The sequence below is a fragment of the Betta splendens genome, chromosome 6 (assembly GCF_900634795.4).
Source record: "Betta splendens chromosome 6, fBetSpl5.4, whole genome shotgun sequence".
Lineage (NCBI taxonomy): Eukaryota > Metazoa > Chordata > Actinopteri > Anabantiformes > Osphronemidae > Betta > Betta splendens.
In genome coordinates, this window is record NC_040886.2 from 3042486 (window position 1) to 3055436 (window position 12951).

The 12951-nt window shown below is 38.1% G+C and overlaps 1 pseudogene; it reads right to left on the minus strand.

The window, feature by feature from the left end:
• Positions 1-1983: 1983 nt before the first annotated feature.
• On the minus strand, positions 1984-11022 carry LOC114857305 (phagosome assembly factor 1-like; annotated as a pseudogene).
• Positions 11023-12951: the final 1929 nt, after the last annotated feature.

Sequence of the window (12951 nt, forward strand, 5' to 3'; positions counted from 1 at the left end):
GGGACAATTGAAAAGAATATATGTATTAAAGCTAATACATAGTTAATTAAAAAATACTTTAAACAGATAAAATTGTGTAAATAGCAAACTGCACTCACATGTTAAAAGAAATGACTGATGTTAAAATTAATAGAATCTAGAAGCAGATTATGGTATTTCCTTGAATTGTATCTGTCTGAAAACAATAACCCCAGAATAATTAGACACCAACGCTACCTGGGGAAACTCTCTCTATTGTTCATAAGCAATCTAATCCAAATGGCAGATTACTGCCAACAGTTACACTGAACAGGATTTACATTAAAAAAAAATTAAAAAGACACTTAAGTTTAAAAGAAAAAATGTAACAGAAATATAGTGCCAACATGTGACACAGGGATAGGTTTAGGCAAGAGATTACAGTGGTAATGTCAGCAGATCAATGAAATGTCTTTGGCTGTAGCATTTGGCAATTCAACAAAAAAATAAATGCAGACATTGCTCGGGAATTGCAACGCATCAATATTTTGTGGAGATAAAAGCAGACATGGTAACATGTAGATGGAAAGAAATGTGACAAAACACAATTTCCTCTCCTCTGTCCTCACAATGGAGAAATCACATATTCACAAACACAACTCAACAATCTGTCACGCCAGCCTTCCCACAACTCTCCAGGGACAGGGTACGATCAACCAATCAAAGTACAAAGGTGTGCATTAGTGCAAATGTTAAAAAATGAACATTAAAAATTGACATGGTGTGAGTGAGAGGGAGGGCAGTCAAAAAACAAGGGAACTGTGACGAAGCCCCTCACGGAATCATAAATGCAACAGACTGCCAGTTTGTTGCTTGTAATGATTCCTCCTCTGATTCAAATATGCTGGACCGGGTTCATGCATCTTTGTGCCATGCCTGCATGTCTCCTGGTTTGTCCTTGAAAAAAAAAAACGCTCTGTGGTCAGAAATGCAGCAAACTGAATAAAGAAATTACTGAAAATATTGAAATGTGACATCTGTGAAAAGAGCGTGTAGATTTGTTTTTCATAATTTATGCAACTCTGGGTGTGTGTAAGCATAACACCGACACAGCACGATTCAGACCTGCAAACGACACACAGCTGTGAGTGTTTGATGTTATTACGCCCGTATTCATGGGGACCGCTGATAAAAGTTGAAGATAAAGACGGAGACATTAATCAAGTGAGGTGAGGACTGTTAGATGTCAGAGACTTCATTGTGGTTGGACTGACCCAGTCATTAGATTATGTGATTCTTCTCCTACACAACAAAAGCTAAATTCTGGGGTTTTTCCATTTCTGGTTCAGTCTTCTGTAGTTTCTCATGGCTTGATACACTGTTCTGGGCTGGTTTAGTTTGGTTCTTGTTGGTTTAAATCCAGTCTTTGACATAAGTAGTTGGGTCTGGTTTGTGAGCGGTGGCGGAAGACGAGTGGCTCTGTTTGGCTGGCAGTGTGTGTTGATTGATGTGTTCTCATTCAGTCCGAGCGTGGTTTTGCTATTGCAGTAACTCTACCTTATGTTCAGCATTAAATCTTGCATTTTTGTCTCACTGTCTTTTGTCGCTGATGGCAGAATGCAGACGACTTCATCTTACTGTGATCTTCCCACACAGCCAATAAATGATTTCATTTGATTGATTCTACAGGTTAATGCAACTATGTCACACACATCCGCGCTCAAAGACGTGGCATGCTCTATTTTTGGGGTTTACTGTGCCAAGCTGTGTCTGATTGAAAGCGTTTCTTAGGATCCACATGGAAGAGTGAATTATTGACACGTTGACTTGGTTGTTTCTGGATTATCTTGAGTTCCTGTTTAATAGCATGTAGCATCTAAATTGGTGGGAATTGCCTAATTTTTTTCTTGGTTAGATTTGCATTGGCTATAAATTAGGTTCTGGGTTAGAAGTTCAGTCAGTCTAGGTACTAGATTCAGGACAGGCCAGAATGGAACATGATTCTTATTACTTGTTCAGTGGGAACTACTTCTGGACTTCAGGTCGTGCTTGACCGGTGGTCCGAGGAGCAACCATAGAGGGTCACTGATGCTATGTGGTTATTCTGCATCACCTGAGAAAGAAAATACAAGCATTTCAAATGAAGTCAACAAGACCACCTCATATGGCAAATATATAATGCCAGCCAGATGAAGTCCCTTGGATGAGTAGTGTTTGATTTTTCAAAAAAAGAAGTCCAGTTTCAATAACTCAACCTCCAAATAACCTCACTATTTACCAATGATGTTCGTACCTCAAATATCATTCTCTGCAGTCCAAAACAGAAGGTCGAACCAAAGGGGTTGGTGTTGTTGGCTGACGAGGACCTGTCAAACATGTCATCAAGATGGGAGAACACGACTTAAAAACTAAAATAATCTTAGATTTATGAAACTGCCATGTAGCAGTGTGCGTACAAGGACTTTACCTGTGGAGCACAACAGGTTTTTCCATCGGGTGACCTAGCAATTCCTGAAACCTGATCCCACTGGCAGAGAATCAAAAAGTAAAAAGTTGTGGAAGTGTCATGTACCAGTAAGCAGCAGTAAGGCATGACAGGAAGGTTTGTTAAGCAACTGATTTTAGCTGATCAGAGGAATAATAACACATCTTTGTTTTGCATTTATTGCTGTATTTACTGCAGATCCTCCAGGGATAGAGTACACAAGTGAGATATTCAGTATCATTACTATTACAGGCAGATTGCAACGCAGCGCCACCTGTTGGATTTACAAACTGAGTCCCATGACAATGAATGTTTCTATATTTCTGGAACTGACCTTGCTGTAGGTAGTTAACACACAGTCCTCTGTCTGAGAATCAACGCCCTCTAGGGTGAAACATGACAAAAAGAGGAGATATAAATCAATTAATAAAATTATTTTTTAATTATCGAGTCAGAGTCATGTCTGACAACACATCTTACCTTTTTTTAATGACAAGTGGAATTTTAAAGTCAGATCGATGATATCTAATGAGAGAGAAGGCACAACACAAACACAACATGACAACTAATGAATTAAAAATGCCTAAAAATAATTTGTAGCATATTATTGTGTATTTTACGTACATATTGAAGTTGTAATGTCCAGGATAATTGGTATGGAGGACGAACTTTTTAACTAGGTGAGTTGTTGAGTCAAACAGGATATCCTGAAATACAAGATGCCAAAATCATCAACACTCTTTGTGCAAAACCTAACCACAGCAGCTCAGTCCCAATTGAGGAAATAGAAAATAAACTCATCAAACAAAAGTTTAATTCATTCTCTGAGCTTTGAGATAAACCTTAAATAGTTACCGTTTAGCGACAGAAGAACTTATCAATTTCAAAACCCAGACAGGTCTGGAGAACTAGTTAGTAACCCAAAAAGAGTCTCTTCAGCATGACTGAAAACTGAAAGTCGACCCCCAAAACTGAAACCCATCCAACAGTCTGTTATTTAAAATTATGACTGAACTCTATTCTGGGCTACACTGCTATTGTTACATTCACTTAAGTCATACAGGTACTGCTGGGAGTATCAGTCACACTTATATAAAAGAAATCTTACAGTATCTAAATATCGACCAATTTAATTCATGTAGTACGTCACATCTACGTTTGCTCTTATCTCTCAGCAACTAATTTTGAACTACACAGGCACCAATGTCTCCAAAGTTAATTAATTGTCATTAAAAAAAAATTAGGCAAGTACAATACTATCATCACAGAAATACACAATTGTGGGCACACAGATTAGAGACATGAACATACCACTTCCAAGTGTGAAGTAGTTGAAGAGTATCATTACAATTTCGACGGAAACCTGCTTATGAGGCGAAGGAGAGTGGATCTTCATCTAAAATGAAAAATATTGGTGACATCAGATGTTGTTGAGAAAGAACTAACACTTAACCTAACACAATAAAAAATATATAATTATCTGAGTCAGTGTGCTTTTCACAATGCTAATGACTAAGTGCAACAACAGCTTAAAGAAGCCACAACCTTGTCCTCTGACTTGTAGAAGATTTTATGTGGTGAACCCAGAGCACCCAGGACATCCTGACAGGAATCTCCAAAAAAGATGCTCCTCTCTAGAGATTTCACTTTAGCATCAGCCATCACACCAGGACCACAACCTGCATTACCACCCAAAACACATAAGAATAAGTCACTCAGCCTCCAGACGTGACATGAGAAATAGTCATAACAAGACACACAAACCAAGTGGAATGAGATTAAGAGAGAAAGAATGAACTACGGTCAGTGCATATTACCTGCAGTGAGGAGGCGGAGTTTGAGCCCCAGTGGTCCAGCTTGATCTCTCAGGACATCCACGCACTCTGCATAGATGTTGCCAAGGAACAAGCTAATGGCATGGCTGGAGCTCTAAAGACAGAGATGGGAGTGTGTGTATGTGCTTTAATAGTTTTTCTTATTATTAAAAGGTTTGTGTTAGTGATTTCTTTACACTCTGCGAAGTTATATCAATATTTGAAGTAAAATCATAATAAATTCTTTCTTGGAAGCATGATTGTACTTCTTGACCAATATGAATACAATAAAAATATATTTTTTAACCAAGTAATAATAACATCCACACAGTCTCCTTGTTTCCTTTGGCTCAAATAATAGTCTATGAACATTACTTTGTTCTTGGAGGTTGTTGCCAGTGTAGATGTGCATCCTCTTGGACCATGGCCCCATGTGGTATCTGCAGGGAGGCCAAACCCAGGGCATAAGTTAGGCTGCCAAGGCAAAACAACTGGGCTCATATACACTGTGTGCTGGACGTGAACATTAAACACACATACTGAGAAGACAACTGACACCGAAGAGATATTTGGTCAAGTAAAAAATAATTAATCTTCTTACAAGCCAGTAAATGACCTAAATTCCCATGTTCAACAATATTCTGTCTGGTTGAGGATACTGGATTTTGATCCCACTTGGACCTGTGTCACATAGAAATACCTAATCTGACTGAGGTTCAATATCCAATCAGCAGCAATTAGTTGCTGTAATGCTGGCAGTTCTTGCAGAGACTGATATATGGTCAGAAATGAAATGACTGCCAAAACATATATATGTATATATTTTCTCTCAGTCATTGTTTACTAGAAAAATGTAAATATGAATGCATATTTAGTGACTGAGACAGTGTGTTTGTCAGTCAAAATTCTAAGTGGGTAAAAGTTTTTTTTTTTTTTTTACAGAAAATATGCTACGGCTGAGAAATAAGTCTGATTCAAACGTTCAAACATTCATGAGACTAGGCTGAACTAAGCAAACAACTACATTATGTCACAAAAGTGAGTACACCCCTCACACCTCTTGCAAATATTTAATTATATCTTTTCATAGGACAACACTTGCATAAATGACTCTTTGACACAATGAAAAGTAGTCATTTTAAAGCACCTTACGGCAAACAACTCTCAGAAGACCTAAAAAAACAAATTCTTGCTTTACATAAAGATGGCCAAGGCCTATAAGAAAATATCCAACACTCTGAAACTGTGCTGCAGCACAATGGCCAAAATCATCCAGCGCTTTAAGGGAACAGGTTCTTCTCAGAAGAGGCCTTGCCATGGTCGGCCAAAGAAGGTGAGTCCATGTTCTCAGCGTCAAATCCAAAGACTAGCTTTGGAAAACAGACGGATGAGTGCGTCCAGTATTGCTGCACAGATTGAAGGGATGGGAGGTTAGCCTGTCAGTGCTCACACAGTATGCTGCACACTGCATCAATTTGCTATGCACGGTTGTCGTCCTAGAAGGAAGCCTCTTCTAAAGATGATGCAAAAGAAAGCTCGCAAACAATCTGCTGCAGACATGCAAACTAAGGACCATGTCCTGTAGTCTGATGAGACCAAGATAAACCTATTTCAGATGCTGTCAAGCGTGTGTGGCGGCAACCAGGTGAGTGAGTACAAAGACAAGTGTGTCTTGCCTACCTTCAAACATGGTGTTGGGAGTGTCATGATCTGGGGCTGCATGAGTACTGCTGGCATTGGGGAGCTACAGTTCATTGAGGAAGAGATGAATTCCAACATGTACTGTGACATACTCAAGCAGGGCATGATCCCACTCCCTCCAGAAACTGGGCCGTAGAGCAGTGTTCCAGCATGATAATGACCCCAAACAAACCTCCAAGATGACCAGTGGCTTGCTAAAGAGGCTGAGGGTAAAGGTGATGGACTGGCCAAGCATGTCTCCAGACCTAAACACCATAGAACACCTCTGGGGCATCCTGAAAAGGAAGGTGGAGGAGCACAAGGTGTCAATGTGCACCATCTCCTTGATGTTGTGATGGAGGAGTGGAAGAGGATTCCAGTGGCAACCTGTGAAGAACTCCATGGCCAAGAGAATTCAAGCCGTACTGGCTGGTGGCCACACAAAATATTGACATTTCACATTTTCACTTAGGGGTGTACTCACTTTTGTTGCCAGGGGTTCAGCTATAATTGGCTGTATTTTTAGTTATTTTGAGGGGACTAAATTTACACCCATACAAACTTTACACTGACTATTTTTTGTGTCAAAGAGTTGTTTTTGCAGTGTTGTCCTCTAAAAAGATTTATATATGGTGTATAATGCAATATCAAATACAATATAAACACTATCATTCAATAAACCTTATACCAATAAAACCAAGAATAATAACCTTCATGAAGTGAGCAATGAAGCATTAAAGACAAAACAGAAACTAGGACAAGAACAAAACAAGTAACAGCAGGATATGGAGTCTATCAAAATAAGCATGAGAGACAGCGCAATGATGACATCTGTACCTGAGAGAAGCAGGAACAGAGCAGCTGAATATCCATAAGTACTAATTACACAGCCCTCCAACACATTCCACAACAACACAGTATGTGATAGATAGATAGATAGATAGATAGATAGATAGATAGATAGATAGATAGATAGATAGATAGATAGATAGATAGATAGATAGATAGATAGATAGATAGATAGATAGATAGATAGATAGATAGATAGATAGATAGATAGATAGATAGATAGATAGATAGATAGATAAATAAATAAATAAATAAATAAATAAATAAATTAGCAGATTTCCTGACTGGGCCCTTCGGTATTGAAAATGTGATTTATGAGCCGGTGGCTTCTGTGTCGTTTTGGAGGCACTAATTACGAACTGTTGCATAACGGATAATACAAGGTTGCTTGAGATGTTTTGCATCCTGGTGTGCTCCTCCCTAATGATTACATTTCCACATACTGTATTATAAAAAAAATTATTTAAGCACAACATTAAACAAGCAGCATGACTTTTGATGGTCTAGGCATCTTTATTCAGCGCTACATTATTAAGCATCGTAGCTTACTTGGCGAACCCTGTGTCTTAAACAACAGTGCCGCTAATTTGTAGATTTTTACCAGCTTAAAAGCTTCATGCCGACGAACACAGCCAAGATGTTTACACTGTGTAGATCTTGCTGTTGGTGTTACATTACAGATCTTTTGGTTTCTTTTTTTTTTTTTTAAGGACGCACCCATATGTGATTGACTTGCCGACCACGTCAGATGGACAGAGCCGACGAAGCGAATCATTCTTTCTGCCTTAAATAAATAGCTAGTTCAGTTACTTTTGTGACATGCTGCTGCATGTTTAACCAGCGGGGCATTCAGTCACAATTGAGGAAAAAACATTTACCATATTTAATTAAAAGTTACAACAATCTTTCTTTGTATCATCTCTCTGCGTAAATATCTCATGTTTTACCATGGACCCCTGCGGCGTATAGACAGGTGCGGCCTATTGAAATATATATGAAATTTTTTTTTTTTAAATTAAAATCTAATGGGTGTGACTTAAATTTGGATGCGCCCAGAAAATACAGTGCTTCAGCACTTCTAAGTGGCCTCAAAGCAAATCAATGAAACCATTCTGACCTCGTATTTTGGAGCTTCGTTCCATGAGTCCAGTTGGAAAGAGAAAGAGAGTCCTCGAAAGTTAAGATGGAACAACTGCTCTGCAGCATTGTAAACTGGAGGGGCAGAAGAAAAACATCAGACACAGGGATACGCTAGGTCAAATGTGGGCTCACACAACATCAAACATTTAATATAAAAACATGTGTGTCTGCATCATTATTGGCCATGTTTTCACATTTATGGGGTGGTAATGAGATATTCGTGAGGTCAAACTATTTCATTGTGGGTGTAGTTTGGAAAGTACCTCCAGGGTGCGTGGCTCCAAAAGACTGGTCTATTTGCTCTATGGTGGGTACGATGGCTTGAGAGTTGAAATGAACTCCACTGAAACACAACACACACACACACAGCCAATACTTAATCTCATACTTAACCAGGTTTATCCTGTTTTAATTGAGAAACTATCGCATAAGCACAGAGTTTAAGAAAAACATAAACATATCATGTTTCATGCAGTGAAGGGCTTCTCAACTGGCAATAACATGAAGCACAATCTCAAAGATACACTGGGGTAGCCTGAGGAACTTACTAGATATAACCAGTCTATCCAAAGCTTAGATAGAAATCCCATGTTCATGTAGATGTCAATATATTTCTACTCACCAGTATTTCAATTTGACTTTGCTTAGGTCATACACTTCAATCACCTGTAACACAGAAAGATAAGTTACACCACAAATTATCAGTTAGATATTTTTTATAGAATATCTAGTTAGATATATTTTATAGTATATAGAGTTAGATATATATATATATTTCATTAAATTCTAAAATCCAACCTTCTGTTCAACGGCCACTGAGCCCTTTGGAAGTTTTCATTGTATTTTGGCGACACCCAGAAAATGACACTATAAGGATGTCACATATCTCCCGATCCTAGTCTCAGTGCCCTCTGCCCACACAGGTTCTGCTTTTACATGTGGTGGAAAGTGCTTCTGTCAAATCAACCAGAAATTACCTAAAATCAACCATTTTCACCTTGAGTCTCTGATTTGTGGCATCAAACAGCAGTTTAATCCCATCCTGAGTCAGGTTCAGTATGAGGTCATGGCTGAGTGGTGTCTGAAGGGGAAAGATAAACAAATGTATTGACAAAGACATCGAGAATACGCTGATTTTGAAGATGACCCTTATGCAGCCCTCAGATCAATCTCATATCTGACCTACAGTGTTTTAAAATCAAACTCCATGAATAATGATTAACAACTATTCAACTTGTGGAAATGTACATTTAAAAAAATCTGATAATAATATTTACAGTACATGTCATTTACATACACACAGCACATTTAAAATACATAAAAGAATTGTGACTATCTTTATCATTTAAGCCGTTTTAGTGACCCCTAGTGGACTGAGCAATAATGTTTCAAAAAGCTTGTAATTTTTTAGCAGATGGTATAAGCTATTAACACAGACAGATACATGATGAGTTGCATTTAATATTAAATGCAACCTAAATATTCTAAAAATACCAACAGGTGCATTTGTAAATTTTGTATAATTACTATAATACAGCCTAAAATAAGATGATTAACATTTTTCCAGTGAAAATGTGAAGACTCATAAAAACATCAGCCCATTTTACCTGTTCACTGTATAGAACCTGGACGTTTTTGATGATGCGGCAGTGTTTCTGCAAAATAGAGATGGCCTGGGCCAATGGCATCCCTGAAGACCAAGACATGCAATAACACAGTTAGAGAAATGAAGTTATCCTACTCTTTAGTGTCTTTATTTATTAGTCAAAGTTAACACTAATCCATCTAAAACTCATTCTATTCTTCCATATGTGTGAGGTATGTCTTTATACCTTGAAAACCCACCTAAGGCGAATTCCCATTGCTCATTTCCTAATGATCTCTCAGGCACCACCTCCAGATCCAGCATTGGCAAGAAGTAGGGAGCAGCTCACCTCACCTCAAGACGCACAGAGACCCTAAAAGGGGCCCTTACTCTCTACCCGCCTCTCTGATCACAAGACTGCTTCACAATAGTCTCAGGTGGCTACTTTAATTCATAACTCTATTTATTTTATTTTCCACGTCCACCCAATTCATTCAAATATTAAACTAATCAACCGATGTATCACATGCCACGTGTTTTCGACATTAGAAATGTATCAAAGACGATGTGTAAAATATGTAAAATGATATCCTGTACGGCACCTTACTTACTAAGACACACAAGTTTTAAATAACACTTTAACAAGTTACCAAGCAAAGGCTGACGACTTGCGTATAAACAACTTACGCAACCTATCAAAAAATTTAAAACGTCCAAGGCCAGCTTTCAGTTCACCTCTTGTTAGTGTGGTTTAAAATCGATACGGATACAAACAACCTGAAATTAAGTCAGTTTAAAGTTAATAATACACAAACATGGCTATAAACGGTCGAAGAACAAAATATCTCCAACAGAGTTTAATTAAACGACAGAAGACCAACTTGATCGGCTACAGTGCTGTGTTGAGTCTCCAAACGACCGACAGCAGCTGACCCGTGTCAACCAGTAGAAAGAAGACCAAAGCCGGCTGTTCTCACAGTGAACTGCCGTTATCTGTCACTGTCGGGCGGTTACGAAAGCATCAAAGCTTGACAACAACACGGTTTCTTTGCGCTATTGGCTAATGTTAGCGGACGCGTTAGCTATCCTCTGCGTAATGGTAATAAAGTAAATATAACTAACGTATGTGCAAAAAAGACAGAGAGAATTTAAATTGGGCTTCAGACTGCGAGCACACAAACAAAGAAAGCACGCCAAGCCGTCGACTGTCTGTGCCGTTTTTCTTTTCTTCTTCCACCGAGGGTTCAAGCTTTAGAGCTAGCTCTTCTGCCGCTGGTGCGTAAATTCAGAGTCCTTGCTGTGACATGTTTCCCTTGTCACTCGTTAGTCGCTAAATGCTCCCTCTGTCCCGTTGTCGTTTATAATGCGCATTCAATGCTAGAAGCAGATAAGAGCAACACAGTGTCCAAACAACAGCAACTTCAGGCATCAACAACAGCCAGCAGGATCAGCTGATATTCAAGTTCCTGTGTTGAACGCAGGGTCTCTGTGACGTAATGACGTATTCACGACACCGGCCGAATCAGTCGACGAAGGAGCCGCTGTAGCTGTATAAAAACAAAACTAAGCTTTTCCACAAAATGTAAATTATTCGTGTTTTAATTATTGTTAAGGAATCCTCAATGTCAAAATATTTTAGAATATGCATAGCTCACAAAGTTTTTTTTTTAATTTTTTACCGGAAATGACACAGGCTTCTATCAATGTGCATCATATAAATACAATGTTTAAGACGATGTAGAAGAGGTATCATTGTGAAAACAGTTATTACTCATGTTTTATTTAGGACACTTTCAGTCTGAAAGGGATGGAGTTCATGGATAAAGATGAATGAACAAAAATACCAGTGGAGACATATAAAAAGCTGGTCAGCAATTATAGGAAACGTTTGATTGCAGTAATAGCCAATAAAGGCTTTTCTATCGCTTATTGAGAAGTGATTAATATTGTAGAAACAGACACAATTTTTCCAAAATGTTGCCTCCTGGACATAGTCTTATTGTCTTTTGGGAGAGGCATGTGCCTGGTCTGTCAAAAAACAGACAAACAAAAAAAACTTGCTGATTGAATAAAAGTAAGTCAGAATTTGCCAGGGGTATCAATAATAAATGTTTTAAATGTTTATTAAATGTTTTTATGTTAAATCTGAATATGACGTTTTCCTTCTAAGTTGTAAACTATTTATCTATTTATTTTATTATATTTATTTTTACAGAAAAAAACAGTTGACTTGAAATTCTTCACATACTGTAGCACCATCAAGGTTTCAGACCAATACCACAAAGCAGCACTGTACATATAGTACACTGTACAGATACTATATGTTAAAATGAAATTAGATGAAAATACATTGCTGCTGATGAAACAACATTAAAACCTTGCAGCAGTTCACTGCAAGTAACAATTGATTGTGTACAAAGATCCTGCAGCAAGGCCAAGAGGAAGCAGTGACTGTTTTGAAGGTCATTTTGACAAAGGATCCACGTTTGTGAAGGCGTGTGCAAAAGCTTGTTTGACAGATTATGTAGTAACTTTGAGTGTAGTCAATAGAAAAAGTTCCGTTTGACTTCCACCTCATTTTTTGTGTGTGTGTTGTAAAGATGAACACTTGCAAATCGCAACATAGGTTACTGTAACTACACACATTTAAGAATAAGAATAAGAAAGCCTTTAATAGTCCCACAATGGGGGAATGGGGGTCTCACAAGGCTGCTCTCTAGCCTTCAAAAGGTAATTTAAAGTTGTTTTAAACTAGTTGAATAATGATAACCTCTTTCATGTTCTGTCAGTCAGAAGGGGGTGTCTCTGTGTGCTGATGTAATGTGTGACCACTCTAGGTACATTTTCTTTCAAAAGCAAACACAGATTGGCCCCAGGTGAAGCTTAAGATAACCTTTTGCCCTGTGTCTTGTTAAGAGCTTCTTTTAAAAGCCTGTTTTTCATTTTTAGTTTTGGTCTCTTTAGCATTTTTAAGGCACTAAAGCACAGCACAGTCCCAAAAGGTCAGTCAAGAAAGTGTCGTCTAGGTTGATTAAAATCTATCTCCATAATAGCATAAGTAGTGTGTGAGTGCCAACAGCTTTTTATTGTGCGTCTCAGCTTTTAGTTGAGTGAACATAATGTTTTTCATTTGGGCTTGGAGGTTGTAAAGCTGTATTTGAGTATCTACAATACTGCAACCAAATATATAAATCAAATGTGCTTTGGTAATGATCTTCTTTATAAATACCTGTGAGAAATAATGTTACTTTTGTAATTTGAGCAGTTGGCATTGCAAAAGGCTGTGCACACCCTGGAAAAAAAAGTATGATTTGTTGTTTATATTTTGGTGTAGTCATTGTGTGCCTATGATCATATACTAAATAATACACATATGAATTGTAGATAATTTCTTAATGAACTTTACTTCAATATACTGTGATTTGTTAGTGACCTTCGAG